We start from the raw sequence: 27,867 nt of genomic DNA, 5'->3' as shown, positions 1-27,867 counted from the left end.
TATGCAAGCGTACAACAAAAGCTATTTTCCCTGACAATGTATATGATGAAATACTTCTGCAACAGAAGTCTAGCGCTTCCTCAGCAGGCATTAAGGGCTTTCTTATCAACTTGCAAAAAATCTGAAAACAGCCTCCTGGTCTACAAAGTACATAGAGGCAAAATATGGCATGACAGAAAGTAACATCTTCATTAACAAATGAAATCAATATACATGTATACCCATTTAGCTTCTGCCATTTCTGCACACATCCCCTCTGCTCAGATTCAAGCAGGGATGGCTGTTAAACACTTCAACCAATATTTGAAGACACTCTTGGGATAAATGAAAGCAAATAAACAAAAGCTTGATTCAGACAAGAGAAAAACTTTGAAAATAGGAAATCAAATAATCTGACTGGAGATAGGTTTGCTCTGCTTTGGAAGAGGCATCTGAAGAGCTTTGAACATCTTCTGGGCTCTTTGTCAACTGTGGAAGAACCACAATCAACTGGAGCTAATAAATCAGAAGATGCTCTATCTGTAAAGACCAGCTTTCAATTATTTATGAAATGATTTCTCCACCAATGAACAACCCATCTGGGTTATTTATCATAGGAGAAATTATTGGCACTCTCATATTTCTATGATATATTTGCATGAGATATTGCAGACATTTTTCTGCAATGTCCTAATATGCTTTTTCAAAAGGCAACTGGACTTAGTTTATTTTTGCTTGGAGTTGTTTTACTTTTCATCCAAGAAGCTTCTTCAGTTCTGAATGAATGGTGGAGAATGAAAGGATTTGTGTTCTTGGCAGTTATCCGCTTGTTAGCTTCTTGGATGAGCACTAGTACTAGCAATAGCACTTAGACTTACATACTGGTTCATAGTGCTTTACAGTATTCTCTAAGCAGTTTACAGAGTGTTGTGGCTCGCCAGAAGACAGTGGAGCTGGCAGTAGAGTCAGACAGTGGGGAGATTGGGGAGGAACATGGGCAAGTCCTGGGGTTGAGGAAAGTTCCAGGGCTTTGCGTTGGAGGCAAAGAGGGAGTTAGATAGCAGTGAGACAGCAGAACAACTGCAGCCTGTTCCCAGTGTGTGCATGCGCAGAGGTGCCAGAAGACAAGAACAACTAAGAAAGCAGAGTTGACTTAGGAGTAAAGCCACACCTTGGAGGTGATTGGCCCCTCACATAGGAAACAAAAGAGGAAAAACGGGGGTGAGCTTTTGCAGGAAACCATTCGTTCATTCAGTTACGTCAAGAGTGGAAAGTTCGGTTTGTAACTATAAGAGACTCTGTGCCAGGTTTGGCCTTGCCCTGCATTTGGAAAGTATTTGGTAGTTTGCCAAACAAGATAAGGTTCTTATTTGATAAACATTCCTCTGAAAGACTGTTTGCTAAGCCTTGCTAACTGTGAATGAAAGGAGTTCACAGTCGTGTAAATAAAAGGTGTTTGGACAGGACCAAGACTCTGTGTCAGGGTCTTAGCGAGTTGACACTCTGCTTCTTGCTATTTAAGGAAGCCTGGGTCAGAACACAGAGACAGCATATTGCCCCCAACAATCTAGGTCCTTATTTTACTGACCTTGGAAGAATGGAAGGCTGTCAAACTTGAGCTAGTCAGAATCAAATTGTGGGCAGTTGGCAGAATTAGCTGCATTCTAACATCTGTGCCACCACGCAAGAGGTGAAACATCTTCAAGCAAAAACAAAGAAAGTTGCCTTTTGAAAAAGTACCTCTGAGACAACCATGACCTGGATGACTGAGAATCTCTACAGACATTTCTCTGCAATGGGTTCAGTATTTTGCAACAACCCTCTTTTGGATGTCAGGCTGCTCCCAGTTTTCCTAATGGCCTTCTAAAAAGCATTAAAAACTAAACAATTACAGAGGCCCTTGAATAGTTACTGGGTATGTTATTGTATTTCTAATGGTGAACTTGGGATCACGCAGTGTTAGTTTTGTAAGATTGATACGATGGTGAACAGTGCTAATTATTATGTTTTGTGTTGATTATCTTGGGTAGTTGTCCAATGCAAATTGTTATTCTGGTTGTTAGGTTATTCATTATTGTTATATAATATTAGAGGGATTTTACTATGGATTGTTTATGTTCATATTCATATTGTAACATGTATGTTCTAATTTTGTATAAACCTTGATGAGCATGAATAAAATTGGGGATGTTTTCATTAAAGAAGCAAGAGACGGAAAGAAAGGAAGAAGGGAGAAGGGATAACTTTATTTCCTTGGGAATAGGAAATAAATAATTTCCTAGTCCTGGGGTTTCGGGTGCTTGTGATATGCTGAATATTATTGTTACTTTTAAGACCAGGCAGAGAAAGAGAGAGAGGGAGGGAGAGAAGACGAGAGAAACCAACTGGTGCTAATAGGCAAGAAAATATAATGGTTGAGAAAAGTTAATACTCTATGCGCTTGATTCCTAAGAGATAAAAATCTGCATTTTCATTTGCTTTGCAAAACAGATTAGAAAGCATATCTTGCTACCATGCAACAAAATACATATACCACTAGTGGCAATTAAATATTTTGACTCTGAAATATTTCAAGCTTAAAAATGCCACTTTGAGTGCAAACAGTTATTTCAAGCTTGAAACAGTTTGTCTCAACCTTATGGGAAACGTTGTGAATGTTTTTCTAGCCGTTTTGGAAGCATTTCAAACTCAAAACAGCTCTCTTTTCACTTCAAATGTATTTTCAGTTCAAAATGAGCAATTTTAAGCTTGGAATGTTTCCAAGCTGGTCAAAACATAACAGGAACACTTTGCATAAGATTGGAACTTGGAAATGGGTAGTTCTTGAAACTTGAAACATTTCGGATTTGAAACATTTCCCACACTGTTAATTTGAATTACATTAATTGGATATCTAATTACATCTGTTCTCAATTATTTTACACATTAAATGTATTTGTACATTTGCTTTCTGGTTTACCATTAAAGAACTATATAAATGGACCCAGTTGCTACTTATAGGCATCTCTACACATAGCAGATTAGATATAGTATTGGGTGGTTGCATGGGAGCTTCCTTCTTTGCATCTTCTACAATCAATTTTTGCTTGGAGTTGTTTTACTTTTCATCCAAGAAGCTTCTTCAGTTCTGAATGAATGGTGGAGAATGGAAGGATTTGTATTCTTGGCAGTTATCCGCTTGTTAGCTTCTTGGATGAGCACTAGTACTAGCAATAGCACTTAGACTTACATACTGGCTCATAGTGCTTTACAAGGAAATTGTAAAATTGTTCATAGTGCTTTACAAGGAAATAATAAGATGAAAAAAAAATCCAATTTTTATTATGAAATAGGACAACCCCTGTAATGACTAATGAGTAATACTAGAGAAGAATCAATATTAAATAAATTACCAAATAAGCATTCTACATAAACTGAATTGATCATGAGCAGATGCAAAGGCTAAATTCATCAAAGTTTATAGGGCTCTTTAAAACAACAAAGAACATTATTTGTGGAGTGATGTATTAAAAAAAAAGTAAACCACTAAAAATATGTCCTGGGGAAAAAAAAACTCCAAATGGCCAACTGGAATAAACTAGTCCATGCAACAAAACTTAGACAGGCCTCTGAGTTCTGGAAAATTGACCTTCATTCAATCTCAAACAAAACCTCTAGACCAGTGATGTCAAATCTTTTTGGTACCAAGTGCCCAAACGGGAATGCATGTACTTGCTTGTGCATGCATGCGCACACTGGAGCACTGGAAACCCACGCTGACCAGCTGGTCTTTGGGTTTCTGGCACTCTGGTGCATGCGAAGGCCAACTGGCCGGCCAGTATGCATATGCCAGAAACCAGATAAGCAGCTGGTGATGGTGCATGTGCCCACAGAGAGGGCTCTGCATGCCATCACTGGTATGTGTGTCACAGGTTTGCCATCACGGTTCTAGACAATTAAATTTTCTTTGGGCACTGGCGGAGTATTTTAGCTCCATAGTTAGTGAGACTGCTTATGATCCTGGGTTCTTTGTCCCAGGTATAGCATGATTAGTGGATTAGTAGATCTCTATCTGAGCTCATTCCAAAACTCCCACACCTGCAAGTAGATCAGTGAATGCTACATGCTGATGAAGCAGTTTTATCCTTGTCACAGAAAAGGAATTTGCAAGTGATAGCAACTTACCTAACAACCGTTACATTGACTGTGGGTGTATGTTTTTTGAGGAAAAGTGGAGTGGAGGTTTACCAACACCCCTAGAGGGTCAGCTGTCCTGATTTAGCAGTGGAATCAAAGACCTTGTTAGTGCCTGCACCTACCTACATGACACAGGTGACAACAGGCAGGTTGGCAAGATGGATGCCTTTTCCAAATATGGGCACATTTTTGCAAAAATCTACATCAAGTCTAACAAAAACATGTGGGAAAATGTGCTATGGTCTGATGAGACCAACGTTGAATTCTTTGGCCATAGCTTCAAAAAGTATGTTTGGCACAAAAACAATACTGTGCATCGCCCAAAGTACACCATACGTCCCACAGTGAAGCATGGTGGCATTATGCTTTTAGGCTGCTTTTCCTCAGCTGAACTGCGGCTTTAGTCAAGGTGGAGGGAATTATGAGTTCCAGATACCACTGTTCCAAATGTGGAACAAAACCTTCAAGCCTCTGCAAAAATGCTGCTGCTGCTGAGGAATTTACCTTTCAACAGGACAACAATCCAATGGATGCCTCCAAATCAACCAAAGCATAGCTTCACCAAAAGAAGACCAATGTTTTGGAATGAACCAGTCAAATTCAGGACCTGAATCCAACTGAAAATCTGTAGGATGACCTGAAAAGGGCTGTGCACAAGAGATGCCCTTGCAATCTGACAGATTTGGAGTCGTTTTGCAAGCAGTAGCAACAGCAATAGCACTTAAACGTATAGTATATAAGTTTGTGCTTTACAGCACTCGTTGGAGGCAATATGTTACAATGTCAACATATTGCCTCCAACAATCTAGGCCATCATTTTACCGGAAGGATAGAAAGTTGAGTCAACCCTGAGCTGGTCAGGATCAACACCTGGCTGTGAGCAGAGTTAGTCTGAAATATTACATTCTTACCAATGTGCTACCATGACTCTAGCAAGGAAGAGTGGGCAAAGATTCCTAGGCAAAATGTGCCATGCTGATTGGCTTCTACTGCAAAAGACTGAATACTGTTATCAAATCAACAGGTGCTTCAACAAAGTATTAATTTAAAGGTATGCATATATATGCAACCATATTATTATAAGTTTTTCATTGTTATTTTTTCTCCTAAATTTTTTTAGTATGTTTTTCAATTGATTTGTATAGCTTATATATTATATTATAGATGGAAAAATTCAGATGAGATTTATCTCGGTTTGATTTTTTTTAAATCTCAAAAAATGATGTTTTAATAGGGATGTGTAAACTTTCTATACACAATGTATGCATATCTTTACATAACTTTAAAAAGTCTAATATAAAGATGACAGAAGTGTTGTCTTCTGGTAACAAAAGATAACTGACAAACAAAATGCCCAATTTGCATGTAAATGCTATAGGAGCAAAACTGTCCTAAACAAAGAGGTAACAACTTGTAGAATACATACCAGTAAGAATTAAAGAATGTTTATCTTTATATATTTTGCAGAACAAAATATCATGGGTAATTTATAATTCTATTTAATTGAATTAATCAAGCTGCACTTTAAAATGTGCTTAAATTTAATTAGAAAACTAGCACTCCTTGCTGCTTTAATAATTGAAATGCCAAATGTTGGGGAAAGAAAAATAAAAGATAAAAATAAAATGGAAATGGTTCAAATCTACTGTGTTATGTAATATATTTTCATTTTTAATAGGAAGGGGAGAAAAAACTCTCCCATGCTTGATTATATATATTTTTTCTTTTAATTTAAATATGAAAACTTTTATGCAGCTTCATTCTGCTTGACTCTAGACAGCTTTCAAAGTTAACAATACAATAAAACAACAAAGTAAATTATAAATACACCTACTCATTTAAATACTTACATCCCTGTATCTTATCAAGTACTACAAAATTCTAACTTTATCATTCCATCCTAGTAGACTACATCAGGAAAGAGACACAGAAAATGCTTGAGTTCTTCTTTATTGATATAGACCATAAGGATAGCATGTTGAAAGATTTCTCTCTTATACAAAGAGATTCAAGATGGGACAAGCTTCTTTCTTTCTTTTTTGCTGCCCTGTTTTTGATGTTTCTGTAGCAGCCATTACATGCTTAGTCAAGAAAGTGGCCATGACAAACTTAAAAATGGATGGAACTTCAATTGTATGGTTGTGGCCACTATCTTTTTTTTTTAAACAAAGTTTTATTGGTTTTTTTGGAAAATTTACAGGGAAAAAGGTAATGGAAAGGTTACAAATTTTGGCAGTTGCGATGTGCGGTAGGTGCCCCCTCGCTCCATACTCATAGTATACATTTACACAAAATTCATTAATAAGTAGTAACATATAGTCAGCATATGAATTCAGTTAATAATTTCGATCAGTTTATGTCAGGTAGATTTTCTTGTTCATTTTTGTGATCTGAGCTTTCTCGGTATTGCCCCATTTCCCCCCGCCGACAGAGCTCCGGCCCCTCCCATGTCCTGCATGTCTGTTGTAGGATCATCTGGTTTTTCTAGGAGTGCTTAATTTTTTTCCATAAAGGCCTGCGCCTCTATGGGTGTATTAATTCTAACTCTTGTCTCCTCCCAGAATATTAGCATACCTTCAGGCATCAGCCATCTGAACCACACACCCTTCTGGTATAATTTATTCGCTAATTGCAAATAGCTTTTTCTTTTCCCCCTCACTTTCTTGGGGATCTGTTTCAGAATGGTTATTTCCCTGTCTTGGTATGTCAAAGCTTGCCCCCTTTGTGCACTCAGAATTTCATCTCTTGTGCTTTTTCTGAGAAATTTAATGTGTACCTCCCTGGGTACGTTATATGTTCTAGCATAAGCTGAGTTCACTCTATAAACCAAATCTATTTCCCACCCCATCTGTTGTTTCTCTTTCTGGATGTATTCAGCCAAAATACTTGTCATAATGTCCCTTATATTTTCATCATCTGCCTCCAACACATTTTGAAATCTAAGGTAAAAGGACATTCTCTCAAATTCTATTTTCATTTGTTGGGTATCAAGTTCTTTGTTCCCCTTCTGCACCCCCCATCCCCTCCCTCATCTCAGCCGTCCCCCCTTCCAAAAGATCCAGTCTATGTGAGTTTTTGTTAATTTGGGCCTGGTTCTCTTTAATTTCTTCTTTCATCTCCTTTAGTTGTTTTTTTATTTCCTCTTGTCCCTGTAAAAGTTGCTGAAACATTTGTTGAAACTCCGTCTCTGTAGTTTTAGGTTGCATCAAAGCTGTTATCGTTGATTGTGTACTAGGACTAGATGTTGCAGATGTCGGGGCAGAGGCAGCAAAGCCAGGCTTTCCAGGGGGTGGTTTTTTAGGAGACATTGTTTGTGGAATAGAGAGTTCAGTCAGTACAGGGAGTGATCAGTCAGAGAGGTAGAACAGCCAGGAGAGTCCAGGAGACAGAAGGTCTAGGCAGTAGAGGATTTTTCTAATCACCCTGGCAATAGAGTAAAGTTTTTCACTCCAGGGAGTTCAAAAGGTAGCAATCAACAAGAGATTTGTCTGAGTAGCACGGAGACAAAGACCGGAAGCCTGAAGTTTTAAAGGTGGAGTCAGGTTTGACAGTTCATGAAGACAACGGAAGTGTGCCATCTTGCCCTGCCAGCTTCGGGTTTAGAGGCATAATAAAGTTTTCAAAGTTCCCAAAGTTTCCATATCATCATTATATTATGGAGTTAAATCCGAAAAATCACTTTTAGTAAGGGCGTGACATCATTGGTTGGCTCTCCCCCTCCTCCTTCCCCTGGGGCTGAGAGCAAAATTGTTTCAAGCCGCCTGTCCGAGGGGGGGAAATCCCCCTCCCTCCAGCCGCGCCTCTCCAAGTCAAGCCGAAAGGAAGAAATTTAAACTGCTGACAGTTTCTCCAACTTGGTAAAGGGAATGGAAGGGAGTTTTCGCCTCACCGCACCGCAGCCGCGTCCTTCTGTTCGCTTATTCTCCGCACAGCCTCGCAGCGAAGATGCCGGAGCGTCTCCCCATCATGCTCCCCAGTGCCTGGAGCGAAGCGGGGGGCCCCCCACCAGCCGCCACCGATCCCGGGGATCCCCCGTGGTGCCGCCCCTCCGGCAGGAGCCTCTACGGGGCATCCTGTGCCCCCCAAGGAGTGGGGAGCCCACCGGGGAAGCGCGGGGCGAGCAAGGCTTGCCCATCGCCATCAGCCGCCGGAACCGGAAGTGTTGTGGCCACTATCTTGATTATTCTGATTCCCACCCCCAACAGATATGATACATCTTCAGCCCCCAAAGCCTTTGGGCTTAGCCAGATATTCAGGGTGAAATGGGCCATACTCACTTCAGGAGACAAGCTATTTCAAACTAATTAAAGGTAGATGCTCAATTTTGCTTCATTATACTGAGTGTCATAGTACATCTCTGAGAGAGGGGGAGGGGGAGGAGGGAGGGAGAATAAATTTCACAAAACAGATTTTGTATTGTTTACTATGAGGCTCAGTGATTAAGACGCTGAGCTTTTCGATCAGAAAGGTCGGCAGTTCGGCGGTTCGAATCCCTAGTGCTGCGTAACCGAATGAGCTCCCATTACTTGTCCCAGCTTCTGCCAACCTATCAGTTTGAAAGCAAGAAAAAATGCAAGTAGAAAAATAGGGACCACCTTGGTGGGAAGGTAAGAGTGTTCCGTGTGCCTTCGGTGTTTTGTCATGCCAGCCACATAACCACAGAGGCATATTAGGACAGTGCTGGCTCTTTGGCTTTGAAACAGAGTTGAGCACTGTCCCCTAGAGTTGGGAAGGACTAGCACATATGTGCGAGGGGAACTTTTACCTTTACCTTACTATGAGGCTAGGGACTTGATCCAAAATTTCTGGCTTCCCCAAGTGCATAGATATGAGTGCTTGGCATAGCCTCAATCTGTTTCAGGTCATTGCAGAGTGAACTTCTGCTCAACCTTTCTTATTTTGAATTAAATAATATTTTCCAACTTCGGACAGCACAAGATATACTGAGCATTTTCCTCTCCTGTAGGCAATGGCTTTCCTCTGACCAGGGTGAACATCTTCTCTTCCCTTCTTCCCTTGTGATGGCTTATCATCATTATTTTAAATATGAAACTGAAATATATTATTTCTTATCCTATATCTGTGTCTTGAAATAACTTAAATACAGCAGTACAATACATAGAATTGCAAAAGATTTCGTGGATCATAGTTCACCTGAATAACATGTCTTTATGTTTAATCCAGTATTTTATTCCTTTCTCAAATAATTAGATATCTGCTAGGTAAAATATATTTTTGCAAATTCAGAGACACTAGAACAAAAAGAACAGGTGGCATTAATTATGATATATATTTTTATTGCTGTATATTTTATAATACATAGTGACATTAACCTTACTGGTGAATATTTGGAACCAATTTTAGAGAATTAAGTCCCATGTAAGGTAATCTCTTAATAACAGATAATTATAGATTCTTTATTCTAATTAATTTTTATTAATATTCATGAAGTATTTATTTTAAGGATGCATGTGGCCACCCAAAACTGACTGGTACAACAACTATACAACCAATAAAAATGATAACTCATATAAAAACAGTACATAAAAAGTTATTGATTGGTGTGAATGTTTTCAAGAAATTTAATATATATTTTTTGCCAGCTTAAGTAACTAATGACTGGATCAATTCTTTTTTCCCCACTTTTTCTTAGGTATTAAATCAGTATTGATTTCTACATAATAGACACACAAAAATTTTCTTGGAGATACTGCATAACATATCTGCTTTGGTAGAATATATGATTTCTACAAATAAATCTCATTCAGTTCATTCTGATTATTTTATGTACATATTTATTTTATTTAAGAGGGAACTTAGTAGACCTGAATGAATTAGAAAAAAACTAGTTTTAATGAATTCACTTCACATTTAAATGAACTCAAATATCCTTATTGAATTGTCAAATTGATTTGATTCAGCCCTATAGACAGACTCTAAAAGCTTTTGGAAATATGCAGGTGGCTTTCAAACTGTATGAATTGACTGATGTGTATCAAACTTGACTCAATCGTTGTAACTTATTTGCTGCTTTAATTTGAAAAGTTACTTTGATTTGAAGATTCAATCAAATCACCTTGGAAAACAAACTGCAATCAAATATTTTCATACTCCAAAACATGTTATTCTCTAGAATAAAACATCTCTTTCTTTCTGTAGAGTTCAAGGTACCTGAACAACAGTGGTGGGTTTCAAATTTTTTTAGAACCTCTTCTGTACGTGTGGCTTGCTTTGTGGGAGTGGCTTGCTGGCCATGTGACCAAGTGGGAGTGGCTTGGCAGTCATGTGACTGAGTGGGCATGGCCAACTTGTAAAATGTGGTGAAACTCACTTAACAACGCTCTTGCTTAGCAACCAAAATGTTGGCTCAGAAACTCTGGCATTTGAAGCACGCAAGTCTTAAAGCTGTCAAATTACAAGACCCTAAACCTTTATAAAAAAACCCAGGGGTGTTCAAACTTGACACGTTTAAGACCTGTGGACTTCAACTCCCAGAATTCCTTTTCTCGCTCTTCATCTTGATGATGTGCGGACGGGGAGGTGGGAGGGAGCTGGAACCGGTTCTAAACAGTCCTGTAGATTTGTTGAACCTCTTCTATAGAAGAGGTTAGAACTGGCAGGAACCCACCCCTGCTGAACAACCATAAATATAAATGGTTGTTAGTTGGATAATTGTAATCCACAAAGAACAAGAACAATAATGCTACATATAAAATGCCATTTAAAAATCCTGCTACTCATTTATCTGAGATAAATGCAGGTGGTTTTAGGAAATAAGAGTTGCTCTTTTAACAGGCATCCTTGAATTACACATTAGACTTTTTCAAACACTGAACCACTAGCTGAGCACTCTTGGCAGGATATGTGCAACACATTAGGTTAGGCTAATTTGCAATTATATGCTTTGCAATTTAGCATTTGTGGGATGGTTCATGGCACTTCCTAGGTCTTTGCACAGAGATAACATCTTATCTCTGGGTATCCACTGATGTTCAGTGATAGAACCCATATATTTGTATTCTTTTTAAATAGAACTCCATAACTCAGCAACTGTCCTTTGTGGGCGGCAAGTTCTAGCCGCTTGCGCCTAGTGCTGCAGCTGAGGTGAAGCTGCCAAAGCCCCCGCCGCCAACGGAATAACTGCTGCCGCCTCCTCCTCCTCCTCCAACAGCACTGCTGGATTTGCCGCCCAGCGCTGCGGCTGAGGTGAAGCCGCCAAAGCTCCCGCCAGTGCCCCCACCCATAGCAGTGGTGGTGGTGCTTCCCCCTCCACTCAGAGCACCTGAGCTGGGCCCCACATTACACCTCCACCTCCTCTTCTGCCGCTGTGCTTTTGAGGAGCCATGAGGCCTTTTTGTTCCTGCGGGGCGGAAGCTGTATGGCAGGTGTAGACCAACTGCGAGAGGGGAAAAGGGTACTAGAGCCCTGGCAAAGGTGATGTGGCGAGGAGGAACCCGATGGCGGCGCCATTGCAGGAGCCAGTAGGAAAGCGGCGGAGGGGGTGGGAGCAGGAAAAATAAGGCTTCATGGCTCCTCAAAAGCACAGTGGCAGAGGAGGAGGTGGCAGGGATAACGTGGGGCCCAGCTCAGATGCTCTGAGTGGAGGGGGAGGCACCGCCATTGCTGCCACGGGCAGGGGCGCCAGCAGGAGCTTTGGCAGCTTCACCTCAGCTGCAGCGCCGGGCAGCAAATGTGGTGGTGCTGTTGGAGGAGGAGGCGGCAGCAGTTATTCTGGTGGCAGCGGGGGCTGATTGGCATCTTCAGCAGCGGCTCTGTCCCCGGTGAAAAAACTGAAGATGGAGCAGATCTAGGCTGGTGATGTTGCCGCAGCTGCCAGGTCCAGACGGAGGTAGCCAGAGGGGCGCCGAGGCGAAAGAGCAACATGACTTGAGGAATTCTGGGAGTTGAAGTCCACAAGTCTTAAAGCTGTCAAGTTTGAACACCCCTGGTTTTTTTTCTAAAGGGTTAGGGGTGCAAGGGTCTTGTAACTTGACAGCTTTAAGACTTGCACGCTTCAAATGGCAGAGTTCCTGAGCCAACATTTTGTTGCTAAGCAGGAGCGTTGTTAAGTGATACTGATATATAACACTTTTAATTAAGCAGGTACCTTGAATAAACATAACTTTGAGTTTCAAATAATAATGATTTCGTTGTTGTCTTAGGTGACATCTGTGAAAAAAAATCAGGTGCTCAGGCATGAAAATGTGCCGCTCAAACACTATACTTTTCTGCTCACACTGAAAAAAAAATTAGAGGGAACATTGATGGGTGGCTATGTGCTAAAGTTTCAAAAGTGAAAAGAGAGAGAGAATAGTAAATATTATACCAGAACCAACTAAGAGAAGTGATAAAAACCATGTTGTATAGTAAATGTGAGAATTTTACATAAATTCCTATGACATAAAACTGCATAGAAAACAGCAAACCTTGTTGTAGCTTTCGCAATGGAAGCCTTGATTTTGTCAGAGAACATCGCTAACCCTAAAAAAATTAATCCATTAACTACTAATTTCTTACCTCTGTTCTTACTGCCTTAGGCGAGTGCTAAGAAGAGAGGACAGTTTTTTTTAAAGTGTTAAATAAAATTAATTCTGGATAAGAATTCAAAACTCAGCTGAAGTGCATATATCAATTGCAAAAAGCAAAAATTACAATGAATAAGACACTGTAATTATTTCAGCCTCCAATGTCAGAAGATAGGGGGATTCACTCTTCTCTTTACTATTTGTACTTTCCATGGAGGTCAAGGCCAATATGACAAAAAAATAAAAATGAACAGATAAATTCAACAAGAAGAACACACAATGAAATGTTTTATTGATTATACACTATTAACCATGAAACCATAAAGTTCCATATAGTAGATGATGAAAGTAATCCAAGATATTAGTTGCTTTTCTGGACACAAAAATTACAAAAAAGGAAACAAAGATAGTACAAGATACTTACTGTAACTTCCAAGGGGAAAAATAGATTTGCTGTTCAATAACAAAATGTCCAATGAGATATCCAGGACTTTACTTCATAAGATATAATAAAGATATGTTTTAAGGGTCCCAGAAGAATCTCAAGAGCAGATTATCAAGCCTAGATATCCCAGGCAACTGGAGGCTTGTTTAGATGGCTCCATAACTGAGATGGATTTACTTTCTCTTTCTGCTTGGGGTTTGTATCAGGGGTGGTATACACTTAGCTTCCCTACCGGTTTGCAAATTTCAGTGAGGACACACGCGGGCTTGCTTCGCTAGCACGTGCCACTTCCGCACACATGCAGATCCTTCCACACATGGACTTTTGGTGAAAAAAGGGCCTAAATGGGATGCCATAGGGCCAGGCGTTGGTGGGTGGAGCCACCCGCTATTTCCGCTACCGGTTTAGGCGATCCGGTCGAAACCTGTAGAATACCACCTCTGGTTTGTATATATTTTGTTTTAATCATTTCCATTTTAATACCATTTTTCATTTATAATTTTCCATTTCTAAACATTTGTTTTTAAACATGTAGTATTTTTATTGTCTATTGTATGCCACTCAGTGTCACATCTCATAAGATGTGGGGGGTTATATAAATTAAATCAATAAAATGTTAAAATAATTATAATAAATTACAGAAAGAAATTAAACAAAAGTTTGAAAGGTAGAAAAGCCTGAAACTTCCTAGCTGGGATTTATAGCAATAATAAAAATGAATCTATTTCGTAAGATAAATGTATTTCAGATGCCATCAATTTAAACCCCAGATAAAAAAAAGTTACAGATTTGCTTCAATACAAATATTTTGGAAAAATGGTTTGAGGATTATAAGTCTGACAAGCAATTTCTTTAGTTCAGCTGCATTTTCCAGCAACAGAAAAGAGCTTCTGTATCTTTGATATTCATTGAATAATTAGATCAACATGTCATACCTTCCATATGAAACAGTGTTTGCATAGGAATGGGAAAATTAGCTTCTGGACAGATTACGTTCAAACTGGGTGACATTGGAGAAGGCAGAAAATGTTATTCTTACTAGCTGGAAAATATCAAATAATGCACCTAATTTCATAAACATAGGGAAAGATATTCTGTGACCTTTGTTTTAGCTTCACAGTTCAATTTTATTCCTTAAATCCTGAAACTGTTTTGTAAAATCAATTGCAAAATTTCTAAAAACATGCTCTGTAGGCCAACAGTTCCCAATCCACACACCATGAACCGGTATCTGTCTATGGCCTGTTAGGAACTGGGCTGCATAGCTGGAGGTGATTTGGGACCACTGTTGTAAGCAACATCTTAGTTTAATTTTATATTGATGCTGAGGCTTTGGTCTGCTCTTCACTAGTCTAAGAGCCAGTGGTGTCACAGTGGTCAGAAAGCAGTACTGCAGGCTACTTCTGCTGACTGCCAGCTGCCAGCAGTTCGGCAGTTTTATTCTCACCAGCTCAAGGTTGACTCGGCTGCCCATTCTTCCAAGGTCAGTAAAATGAGGACCCAGATTGTTGGGGCCAATAAGCTGACTCTGTCAACCACTTAGAGAGGGCTGTAAAGCACTGTGAAGCGGTATATAAGTTTAAATGCTATTGCTGTTGCTAACCAGCCTACATGCACTCGACCTGCAGCCTTAGTGGTCTGCATTTTTAGTTTGATTTTTTTAAAATGTCAAGCATCTTATATGTAGGTTTCACCATTGGTATATCTTATAATAGAAAATACATTTATTCAGCAAAGGAAATTGTTCCATTTTCAAATCAATCACATGGCAGAATAATGCAATCATAGACTTGGAATGGACAATTTAAATCATTGAAAATATTCCCAACAGATGGCTGTCCATTTTCTGCCTGAACATATTCAGTAAAGTAAAGGTCACTGCATAATTGGTTCTAATGTAAAATTCCTAAAATTCTGCTTTCTTATATGTTCAGAGCAGTATTCCATATATCACATGTACATCCCTAATGTAAGCCAAACCTTTTGCATGATGCAAATTCTACAAAAATCAAATTAGATTTGTGTCCCACTGGGAATATAGATTTCCTGCAAGACCTACACGAGGCTGATATTCCTCCCCAAATTAGAAGAAATAGGCTGAGCCAATGAAATGTCTAGGCTCTTTGGTCACAACAGCAACAGACCACTGAGGGAAGGAGTGGTCTGGAGACACAGACTAAAACTAAGCTTGTTGGAACTCAACAGATTGCTATACTCTATGCCCATGGGACATAAAGTGGCCACAGGTTCTGCCAGCATAGGATGGAAAACATTGCATTTATGCTGGAAACACTTCATCCCAATTACAGTCAATCTTAGTAATGCATTAGCAATGAAAGGGAAGTGCCTCTCCACAGACATGTTTTTGGTAAATTGTTAGTGAAGTATGTTTATTTTCTCACCAACCAAGAAATACAAATCAAACTTATATTTCAATTTCTTAATCATCTCTTTGCCTGCCTTTCTTTGCATAAGCTTAAGACAATTTCTCGAAATCTCAAAATGTAGGGTAGTATAAAATTGCATTTGCCTTTTAGTAATGTCACACATGATTAATATTTAACTTGGTGATCAGCAATCTTTCTAAAATTCATATTTATTATTACCAAGTCAGGTGTTCTTTATCTCATGCAATTCTCAATTTTTCCTAAGTTTTATTTTATCTACATTAAATTTAATTATCTTATTTTCAACCCATTGCTAAGCTATGAAGATCATTTTGGTTTCGTCTTCTAGGATATGAGCCAGTTTGTCTCATCTGCAGACTAATGAAAATGTAAAAAGCACTGAGCCAGGGATCAAACTGTATGCCACATTGCTTTATAACTTAGTACAATATAATGAGAAACGATTGATGAAAGCAATTTAAGTATCATTTTCACCCTACCTTTTGATCCATTTAGTAGACATGTCATCCAGCCCAAACTGAGAAGGGATGCTTAAACTAATAACAATGTCACAGTGTACTTTGCCAAATATTGGTTGAAGTTGATGCATTATGTCTACAGCATGCCAATAATCTATGAAAGAAATTGTGATCAAATGGTCCAAGATTAATAGGACAATACTTGAAAAAGACTCCTGAGAATACTGTGGACAGCCAAGAAAACACACAACTACATCATCAAATGAGCAGTCTCAAATTATCCTATTTTTGGCCATATTACATAAAGAACTAGTTCTGTAGAGAAGCTCTAATGCTGAGAAAGATGAAAAGAAAGAGAAGATAGGGATGAGGAGCAATCATGGTCATGTCAAGTCACATGACAGTGCGATGGGTAGCTACAGGAATTCAAATAAATTAATAAATAATTGTGAACAAGCAAGTCGCATAGATGGATTGATTGACTTAGTTACAATGGTGATGAGTGTATCAATGGAACAAGGTTAGGGATAGATTGTCATGTAGAAAATTGATTTACTGTTTAGTGGTCACTAAGAATCAACAGTGACTTGATGGCACATATTAATCAATCAATAATATGCTTGCTGAATCCATGCTGACTAAAGTATCTTTTTTATGGTTTTACAATACATTAATCACACCAAATATTTAAATCAAATTGATGCACTATACTTTCCTTTAAAAACCAGTACTTTTACCCTCTGCCTTTTGTCTGGTTTTTCACCAATAGGCTAGGATTTTTAAATAAAGCATTAAACTTTTGGTAAAACCATCACTTAGTTTCTTTAGAAGCACAGAATGCAGTTTAACTGACAGTAGAAAATGAAGCCCGTTCCATGTAAATTGATACATTCTGATCATGTTTTATCAATGTCAAACTTCAATCCTGCTGTTTTTATCAGCTCTTCACAAATGCCATATTCTCTCTAGAGAACCTGAAGCCAAAACCGGAACTGATTTTTCTTTAATTAATTTACATTTTCATTTGAACAGAGATAAATCAGTTCTTTTTATTCTTAGTCTATTTACCCAAACTCAGTTTATACTGGATTTTAGTTTTTCATTTCTACAAATATATTCCCATGTCATAATAGGTTGCTTTTATTTATTCCTCTATTTATTTTTTAATCAAGCTGTTTTCTATAGAGTTGGTTATTTATTTTCCAAATTGTGAACATTTATAAACAAAGGAGGTCTTGTATTTTATGAATTAAAGGGGTTTTTAAAGTTTTTTCCCAGAGAGTGAGTTAATAGACCCTCCCCAGTTCTTTTTAAAACACATTTTTTTATGTGGGATCACTACTTCTAGTTTTCAATCTCGAATCTCTACAGAATTCAGTTTAAATGCCTCCTAATCAAATTTGTCAAGCTTCAAACATAAAAATCTTATGTGGTTCAGCCTACCATGTGTCAACAATCTAATTTATCATCTAGATCACTCTGGTCACATTTTCAGAACAAAGTGTTTTGTGATAACATAATTGTATGGCCACTCACTGACTTACAATATTCTGTATCTGTTCTTTCATGAGCAGATTTCATGAGGTAACTTCTGTAGTCTTCAGAAACTTGAGCTTACTTTCTAGATTTATCACGATATGTTTGTAGCTGTCCAGTGAAATACATCCATATCCATATTTATCATCAACAATGGATGAATGTCATTTACCCAATTAAAACTTGGATTTTGACAAATCTATGATCTTTGTTCAAAAACCATACTTTAGAAGTCAATGGATTTAGTCAACACATTAATTCCTCATAGGAATAAATTATCAAACTCCTGAACTTTTGTCTTTATCTTTTTTCAACATGTAGCTTTTAAGGACTCACTGTCTTGTCTATTATTGCAGGTTATTATTGGGTTGCTACTTGTTTTATACCAGCCTCAGAAGGTTTTCTTAAAACTTATTTTAAAGCTCTGGTGGTGAAAAAATCTTTCTTGTTTTTGATTGTTAATGTTTAACAAGCAGCTGCTAAATGTTCCTCTCGACAGTATCTTTCTTTGGTCCAAAACATCTTAATCATTTCTTAAGAGTTGAAATATGGCAACTAACTGTAGCAAATGTGCATTTTCTGCATACATGTTTTGTTGATTTCAAATAAGAATGGAAATCGATCACTGCAGATTACGATTGCCAAGAGATTTCTGTCCATTTACTGTTATGTTCTTTCTAATATCCACCTAGAAAAAAGGTCCGTTAGAGATCATCTCCCCCAGACCTATACTGTCCAATTTTATTTCTACAGTAATCACTCAATTACCCACAATGACCAATCATCAGCTTTCTCTTTCCCACAATGACCAATCATCAGCTTTCTTACAATTAGTAGCTATCGATATGATCTGGAGCAACAGTTAACAGAAAATACAGCTCTTTATTTCTTCTCTTTTTTGTTGTTGAACTCCACTGTCAAAATCCTTTTAACAATCCCTGGTTTCTTCCTCAGTGCAATAAAATTCAGATGCAAGGGAAAGGTTACTCATTTCTAAGGCAATGACATTAAAAAAAATGTACAAAGAGTTCAGCTGGCTAAGAAGAAACATATCTGATCTAACATTTTCCTTCCCTGACGTCCAAATACCTAGAGGACATTTGGGAGCAAGACATGAGCAAAACTACACTCTCCATTTGTTTCCCAGCAACTGATATTCAGAATCATACAACCATCAGCAATTGTGACCATTGATAGTCAAACCCTACATAAATTTGTCTAGTTGCCTTATAAAACTATCTAAACAAGTGCAAGTGTATAATTATAATATCCAGACAGAAGGGAGGAAGAAGATATGATTTGATCATCACATTCTTGCATCTGTCTTTGAATTACAAGAGGATGGTATTAACTTTAAATCCATAAATGGTTTAACTATAATTATCACACACACACACACACACACACACACACACACACACACCCCACTCACTAAATGCAGATATGGGTGCAACCCGATATATTTTCATATTGTGCAAGACAAATAATGAGATCTCATCCAATGGATTTATTTTGTTTATGTTGTGCAATTCTGCTCTATGAAATGTTCAAAGCAATTCACAAACCAAATAGTTTTTTGTAAAATAGAGCAAACCAAATAGTTTTAATCCTAAAAATAATGAATAATTGAAAGTGACAAAAAGGAGATGCATAGTTGTTTATTTTCTAAAAGCCATAGAGTAATGCCCAATACAGTTTTACACATTTTAAAACTTGGGAGCAAGGGAACAGAAGCTCCCAACCCTAATGTTCTACAGTGATGGAACATCTAATGGGGGATGCCTTCAAAAGGATTCTCATGAGATCTTTATAATCAGACAGGTTCATAGTAGGAGTAATGTTACTTTAGATATTTAAAGTTAAGTAATTTAAGGTTAATACCGTCATCTTAAATTGAGCTTGATAAGCAATTAGCAATCAAGGCAAGTTTTTTTTCAATACTTTGAACTTATTAGCTTCCACGCTGTTTCAATTTCGCACCAATTTCAATTCCTGCAAGTTTTTCAAAGTAATCCCGCATATAGAGACATTCCTGTTATGGCCCTGCTGGATTAATCTTAGGAGGAGGAGGAGGAGGAGGAGGAGGAGGAGGAGGAGGAGGAGGAGGAGGAGGAGGAGGAGGAGGAGGAGGAGGAAGATGATTATAATAATAATAATAATAATAAATATTTATTTCTTAGCCGCACCCTCTCCCGAAGGACTCGGGGCGGCGTACAATGAAACATATGAAATAAATATGGACAAAACAAACATATAACAGAGACATATACCGAGACATACACAAGGAGGAGGTCAGCTGATAAATAAAACAATTAAAATACAGTATTTAAAAACCCCTAGATAATTAAATATAATTAAAATACCCAGTAAAAGCCCGTCAGGAGCGATATGGTTAGATCAAAGTTGAGCCAGGCCAGCTGCTTGGAATAGGTGGGTCTTAAGCTTAATACGAAAGGAGCGGAGGTCAGAGGTATTCCTAATATCCGGAGGGAGGTCATTCCACAGGGCTGGGCCCGCCACAGAGAAGGCTCTACTCCTAGGCGCCGCCCCCCGACACTGTCTTGTGGACGGCACCTGGAGGAGGCCCTCTCTGTGTGAGCGGATTGGTCGCAGGGATGTATGGGGCAGAATACGATCCCGCAAGTAACTAGGTCCTGAGCCATGGAGCGCTTTAAAGATTATTATCAAAACCTTGAAACGCACCCGATAGACCACAGGAAGCCAGTGCAGCTCGCGCAGGAACGGTGTCACATGGGAGTACCTAGTACTCCCCATAATTACCCGCGCGGCTGCGTTCTGGACCAACTGTAGCCTCCGGGTGCATTTCAAGGGAAGCCCCATGTAGAGAGCGTTACAGTAGTCCAAGCGAGACGTCACCAGCGCATGAGTGACTGTGCGTAAGGCATCCCGGTCCAGTAGGGGGCGCAATTGACGCACCAGGCGAACCTGGTGGAACGCCCCCCTTGCCACGGCTGTCACATGGTCATCCATGGACAGCCGGGCATCCAGGAGGACGCCCAAATTGCGTGCCCGCTCCACGGGGGCAAGTTGAATGCCCCCAATGGCCAATGATGGAATTAATTGGCTGAACAGGGGAGCTGGTACCCACAGCCACTCCGTCTTGGAGGGGTTGAGCTTGAGTCGGTTGTCATCCATCCAGATCCGTACAGCTTCCACACACCGGGACATCACTTCGATGGCCTCGTTGGGGTGGTTCGGGGTGGAAAAGTACAGCTGAGTATCATCAGCGTACAGATGGTATCCCACCCCGAAACCACGGATGATCTCACCCAGCGGCTTCATATATGTGTTGAAGAGGAGTGGCGAGAGGACCGACCCCTGTGGCACCCCACAAGTAAGGGGGCGTAGGGTCGACCTCTCTTCTCCTGCCAACACACGCTGCGTCCGGTCAGAAAGGTAGGAGCCGAACCACCGCAAAACGGTGCCCCGGACCCCCAGCCCCTCCAGCCGGCGCAGCAGGATACCATGGTCGATGGTATCAAAAGCCGCCGAGAGGTCTAATAGGACCAGGATAGAGGAACAACCTCTGATTCTCTGATTCAGGGGCTTCAGAGAATAATAATTCTGAAGGGATGCTTCTGTCTATAGTGAAGCCAATATCTTAACTCTACTTGAGGGAGATCATAACAGTTGCTATCTTTGGTTATAGGTATAAAAAGGACTGCTTGTTTCTAAAAGTTTTCCCTATCTCTGGACTGTGACAGCCATCAGCTTGCTCTCTTGCTGGCTTGTAGCCAGCAGTGACTGCACAGAAAATGTCAGTAATCAAGATGGGACATCACCCAGTCTGACTGGCTCAGGGAGGCTCTTGGCTTGTGTGAAAGCTATCTTCAATTGAGCCACTATCTCTGAATCCAGGGACAGTTGCAGATCAAAAAGCATTCCCAAATTGCAGATCTGCTTTTTTTTCTTCAGTAGTGTAATCCAATTCAAGGCAGGCTGAATTTCAATCCACGACTCGAGTTTCGTGGCCACCAAGAACAAGTCTAGATTTAATTTCAGCTGATTTTTCTCTTACCCAGCCCATTCAAATTCAAACAATATTCAAGCCCTCAAATTGTTTGTTTGAAGCGGAATGGCAAAGAGTAACTAAGGTAAATGTCATCAGTATAATAGAATATTATTTCAAAACAGGCTGCTCATTACAAATCTCCATCAGGTTATGATTTTGTTTTTTACCTTGCAGAAAATGAGGAAATGCTGAGAAGAATGTGGATTTCTTTGTCCTCTCTGAACCTGGTTGTTTGCTTGCAAATGGTTCATTACTGAGTTGGTTATGTAAAGGGGGCATGATGGCACAGTGGTTAAAGGCACTGAGCTTGTCAACAGGGAAGCTGACAGGCCAGGTTTGAGATCCGAGCACCTTGCAATGGGGTGAGCTCCCATTACTTGCCCCAGCTTTTGCCAACAAACAGTTTGAAAGCATCAAACAGGAGTAGCTAAATAGGTACCATTTCAGTGGGAAGGTAACAGTGTCTCATGCGCTTGAGCATATAGTGATGCTGGCCCCATGACCACAGAAGTGTCTTTGAACAAGGCTGGCTCCCTCAGATAAGAAACGAAGGTGAGCACTGCCCCCCAGAGTCAGACTCAACTGGACAGGGAAGACCTTTACCTTGATCTTTATGTAAAGGGACCATTCAGTGCATGCACATTTTCCTATCTGGAAATCAGGGAAAAGTCATTCCTAAACAAACTTGACAATAATCATCTCATGTTACATTGCCAATATAAGGAAACCAGTTTTTCCTTCTGTTTATATAAAGCAGAAACTTTTTCAGGGCATGGTCTATATCAGGGGTGTCCAAACTTGGGAACTTTAAGACTTGTGGACTTCAACTCCCAGATTCCCCAGCCAGCCATGCTGGCTGGGGAATTCTGGGAGTTGAAGTCCACAAGTCTTAAAGTTCCCAAGTTTGGACACCCCTGGTCTATATAGTGTCGAGAAATAACTTAAGCCTTAATTTTAACACTCGCTGCCTTTAATTCATTACATACCTTATCAACAGGAAGAAGTGAGATTTCTGATATCATAGAGTTGGAAGGGGCCTTGAAAATTCTATTCCAATTTCCTGCCCAGAGAGTTCTCACACCATTCTGGACATGCACTGAAAAAGGTCCTGCTTTATATTCCGGTCTTTTCTTGACAACCTTTAGTAATGGAAGTCCCACAGGAGTGCAAGACCTACAGAATGAGGCCATTTTATGTGCCTCCAGAGTGCACACATTTTACATATGGTGGGTGGAGAGACCAGGAATTTAAGGGCAAAAAAAGGTTATTTTAGAGACAATTTAAGGACAAAAAAGGTTATTTTAGAGAGATTAAATACACCTTTAAATGACTGAGCTTCCACATTTATCCTCTAGGATCCAATAGCATTTTGGGCTCTGCTCATTTTGGAATGTGATCCTTGACATGTCAACGTCAAGCATGATCTTTCTATCAACAAAAAAGTATGTACTTTTGAGTGAGATTAGTTTTCAGGTAAGAAAGGTTTCAGTGATATATGCCCCTTTTCTCCTCTCTCTGCTGCCCTCTCTCCATATATTTTCTGTCTTCCCATCCTTAAGCCATTCCATAATACAATATATATTAGTTTGCATAATAATATTTTCCCTTTAACCTAATGTTGCCATTTTACAAGATTCTTCCTATGAAACCATATGTCACCATGCCTGAAAATGTCACTAACCAACTCTTTTCAATTAATATTTCCGCTCCTATTTTCACCTCATTATTTTAACCTGGGTCTAATCACTGCTGGCTATGATCATTAAGACAAGCTGCTTCTTCATAATTAAAGTCATGTAATAGTAACTCACACAATCTGGAATGTCAGTGTATAATGTGGTGCTCAAACCTTTCTTCCAAAATGCTTCTGTCTGGGGAACTATTCCAGATAATGGGATCCTTTTTATGCATTCTATATGCCATTCCCACCAAAAAGCAAGAAATGAGCTTCAGGATATAATGCTGCCTATTCTGTAATCAATTTTATGATGTTGTGTAGCTCATTGAATAATACAGTATGTAAAGAAGTTTTATATGTCTGTCTTAAGCTTCTTTGCAGTTATTCTTGGAATAACTACAAGAGTTTGAAATATGTAGGAAACTGACAGGGCTATCAGCAATAGTTTCTGGTTCCTCTTTCTGCTTTCACATGCCAGAAATAACTATATTTTGGTACATAGTTGAAAAATTATACAATTATATTACAATTTATTGCTTCAAAATAAGTTAAAAATCACTCCCTTGCCAATTTATCTGTAAATTACATGGCAAATAGCAATCAGTGTGACGTGCCTACCCACTAAGCAAGTTCAAATAACAGATTATTTCATTTTGAAACCATAATTTAAAAGCTCAATGTTAATAGAGCACATGAACAAGTGTGATCTACACACAGATCAAAGGGACATAAATAGTTTTCACAGTTATAAATTCTGTATCGGCAGGACATAAGAGTATGTGCAAAGTATAAACACATGCTATACCTCTGTAAACCAATCTAATCTAACACTAACAGTTATTTTTGCAATTTACTAGCAACACTTGTTTCTGAAACAAAATAGTACATTCAAAAGAAAGGTGTCTCTATCTGCAAAATAAAGCAGAGCAGAGCACACACATACAACCCACCAGGGGTGGGTTCCTGCCAGTTCTAACCTCTACTATAGAAGAGGTTCCACAAATCTACAGAATCATTTAGAACCGGTTCCATCTCCCTCCCCCCGCCCGTCCGCACATCATCAAGATGAAGAGCGAGAGGAGGAATTCTGGGAGTTGAAGTCCACAAGTCTTAAAGCTGTCAAGTTTGAACACCCCTGGGTTTTTTTTCTAAAGGTTAGGGGTGCAAGGGTATTGTAACTTGACAGCTTGAAGACTTGCGTGCTTTAAATGCCAGAGTTTCTGAGCCAACATTTTGGTTGCTAAGCAAGAGCGTTGTTAAGTGAGTTTCACCACATTTTACAAGTTGGCCATGCCCACCCAGTCACATGGCTGGCAAGCCACTGCCACCCAGTCACATGGCCAGCAAGCCACTCCCACCCAGTCACATGGCCGGCAAGCCACTCCCACAAAGCAGGCCACATCTACAAAAGAGGTTCTAAAAAAGTTTGAAACCCACCACTGGTTTCAACCCACCAATATGAATTATAATAGGTTTGCAGCCTCACTCAATTAGTTTCAGTTAGCTATTTTACTGAAATCATTGTCTTGAAATAGTGGTTAAAGCCTATGTATCATACTGGCCACAGCTTACTCTTCAGGAAAGAATAACCTTTGACTCCATAGGTGTTAGAGAAAATATACTTTTACTAGAGATGCTGACTGTGGTGTAACGAGACAAACTCTGAAGAAAAACCATGTGAAAATCATATATTGAAAGCAATCCCCAGTGTCCAAAATCCTCCCTCATATGAGAGTAGTACAATCAGGTTTTGTTCTGATGCTTTGGGAACTGGGTGCCCAAGGCACCGCTACAAATTTCTGTCCTAGGACCGGGGTCCTTGAAGACTGGAAGATGGCTCGGTTTGGCACCTCTGTTTCTGTTAGTGTCCATACTCCCCAAATTCCCACAGCATTCTTTCACACCTCCACACTCTTCTCCTGCCAAATGACCCCTCCTTCCCTCGCTATGGCGGTTGCTAGCAAGCTTCAAGAAAGTGACGATTGGCAGCTGACACAATGTGTTAATAATAGATATTAGGAGATATTAGGACTAAAGACTATTGCTTTGTTTGACACAGGGGCTCCAGAGGTTCAGCACTAAATTCCCTCATATAGGATGTTTCTAGTCCAGGGTCACAAATGTCAATTTGTTTCCAAGCAAACATAGAAAACATATTGTGCTTATTGAAGAATACAGAACTTTGCAACTTTCTACATGCCTGCATAAAAATATTTTGTTAGTCAGAATAATTTGTGAGAAGGTCCAGATTCATTTCAGGGTTGTCCTGTCTAAGAAGCTAGTAATTTACAGTTGATGGAGATGGGGCACACGTTTCTCAATTTGTTCTTTTTAAATCAAGCATGTGTGAAATCAGTCAAAGAACTCTAATTTTAAACATAAATTAACAAAATAAAGTATAAAGTATCCATAGCTTTACTTATTACTTGCAATGTCTGTGTAAATAACTTAACAGGTATCCATTCACTGAATGTTATTCATGAATGACTCCTCATGCAATTTTTTCCCCTTGAGTTAAGTTGCCCTTGTAATATTGATTTTATTTATATATAATAAACCAAATGCAATGCTTTCAGCCAACATTAAAAATCTCCCAGAGAACAACTCAAGAAATACAATGCTTTCCTTAAGGTCATGTTTTAGTTCCATCTAACTCTGACTAATCTTTCTAATTCATTCTACTGTTTTTTTGACACTTCACAATAGGCACTAAAAGCTGAGCAACTTTCAGCTTTCTCTTGAAGGTAGAAGACATCTGCACTATAGGCAGAAAATAAAAATAGATCTTGGTATTCTTATAGTCCATTTTTTTAATTTTCTCTCTCTCTACAGTTAAAGCTTATCGGAGCCCACAAATCATCTAAGAAAACTTCAGGTTTACAGATAACTCCAGGTAATTTCCTTTACCTGTTGGGCACAGTGGCAACTGGATCATAGGTGTTTTTTTTAAAAAAATATCATTATTGTACTTGCATGCTGATTTTATTTATAAATATTTTTGTTGTTGTTATGTTTTATGGTAAATGAAACAGAGAAGAAGCATATCTGTATATTACTAACATTCTTGTGTCTGTAACCCTTAATTGAGTGAAATGGTTGTCATGGGACAAAACTTTTTCAAACAAGTGTCTCAAACAAGCAAACTTACAGGATGCCAGGGCCCATTACTCCCAGTAGGAATGACATTTTGGAAAGTTCTTGCTGTGTCAGTAAGGCTAAATTGCTACAATTCAGCACCAGCACTGTACTTTTGTGGTCACATGATCTTCTATACTTTTGTGGTCAACATTGCCTGACACTTTCCCAGAAATCAATGAGGAAATCTGGGAAGTTTGCCAGGATAAAGTCAATGGAAATCATGCCACTGCAACTGACAGTGGGAGTGTAGCAGCAGAAATAGACTTGCAGCTTCCTTCCTAGGAAGCTTACAGGAGGAAAATCAATAGAGAACTTTGCAAGAAATGTTGCAAGTTGCTTGGGTAACTCATGTGCTCTTGATGTGTCCCACCAGTCAGTTATGATCACACAACCTTTTTTTTTAACTGTCCATGGCAGCTCCCCACAACTCAATGGAGAAGACAGCACAGATTCTTAACTTTTTCTGAGGTGATAATGGACCCATGCAACATCAAAAGAAATACAATATTTGTTTTAAAAAAGTGAAATTAAAATATCATCAGCATAATTATGCCCCATTGAAAGAGAAGTAAGGTGTCTTAATCAAAAGATGACACCACATGTTATCAGGAAGCAGCAATGAAGTGGACAGATGAAGAAACAGAGGATGCATCCTTTCATGCATTCTGGAGAGGATACATCTCCAGAATGAAAAGGAAAGTTATAGAATGAGGAGACAAGAACACACGGAGGAAGAAAAAGAAGATCAACTCAAGGAAATTGTGAGAGACATGTATTACTGCAACAGTTTCTCAACATGGCAATATCCGCCTTCAACAAGAAGATGTCAACAGAGAAAGAAAAAGGAAAATATATGTGACATGTATGGCACAATATTTCTTATCATGTTGGTGCAATAGCCAAAGTCTATGCTTGTGCTCTCCTATTATCTAGAGAAATCACTAATTTCTGCTATGTGAAGAGAAAGGTCAGGATAGGTACAGTAATCTGCAATCTTTCTTCTTTAATAAAATGTTTTCTTCTTTAATTTAAAAAACAAAAACAATCTGTCTGTGGTCATTCTGTTTCTTTCTTTACGTAAGGAGATTTAAAGATTGACCCAGGTTGTCTAATTTTATATTATAATTCTACACTGCAAGTTTCCATTAGGCAATGCAAGGCCATATATATTAATACTAGATTTCTAACATTCTGTAAATAAAATCTCATTATGGATATTAGAGATGTAGCAAAAAAAAAAGATATATTGAATCAGTGTGTAAAGAAATAATTAACAAGGGTGTTAAAATTGATACATATTGGCTTTATACTGCTGAATGCAAGAGTTTTCCCTTTGTACAGTGATTAAAACTGCCACTTTTCATACTAATGATGGAAAGGATTCACACAGAAAAAGGCACCTTGAATCCCTTTAAAAGAACCAATCCCTACCTCCCTGAAGGGAGGTAGTCAAAACTTGATTAAAATAGTCAATTTGTTGAATATATAATT

This window comes from Natrix helvetica (assembly GCF_964273705.1).
Source record: "Natrix helvetica genome assembly, chromosome: 2".
NCBI classification, from domain to species: Eukaryota; Metazoa; Chordata; class Lepidosauria; order Squamata; family Natricidae; genus Natrix; species Natrix helvetica.
Note: the sequence above shows the minus strand (reverse complement) of the source record.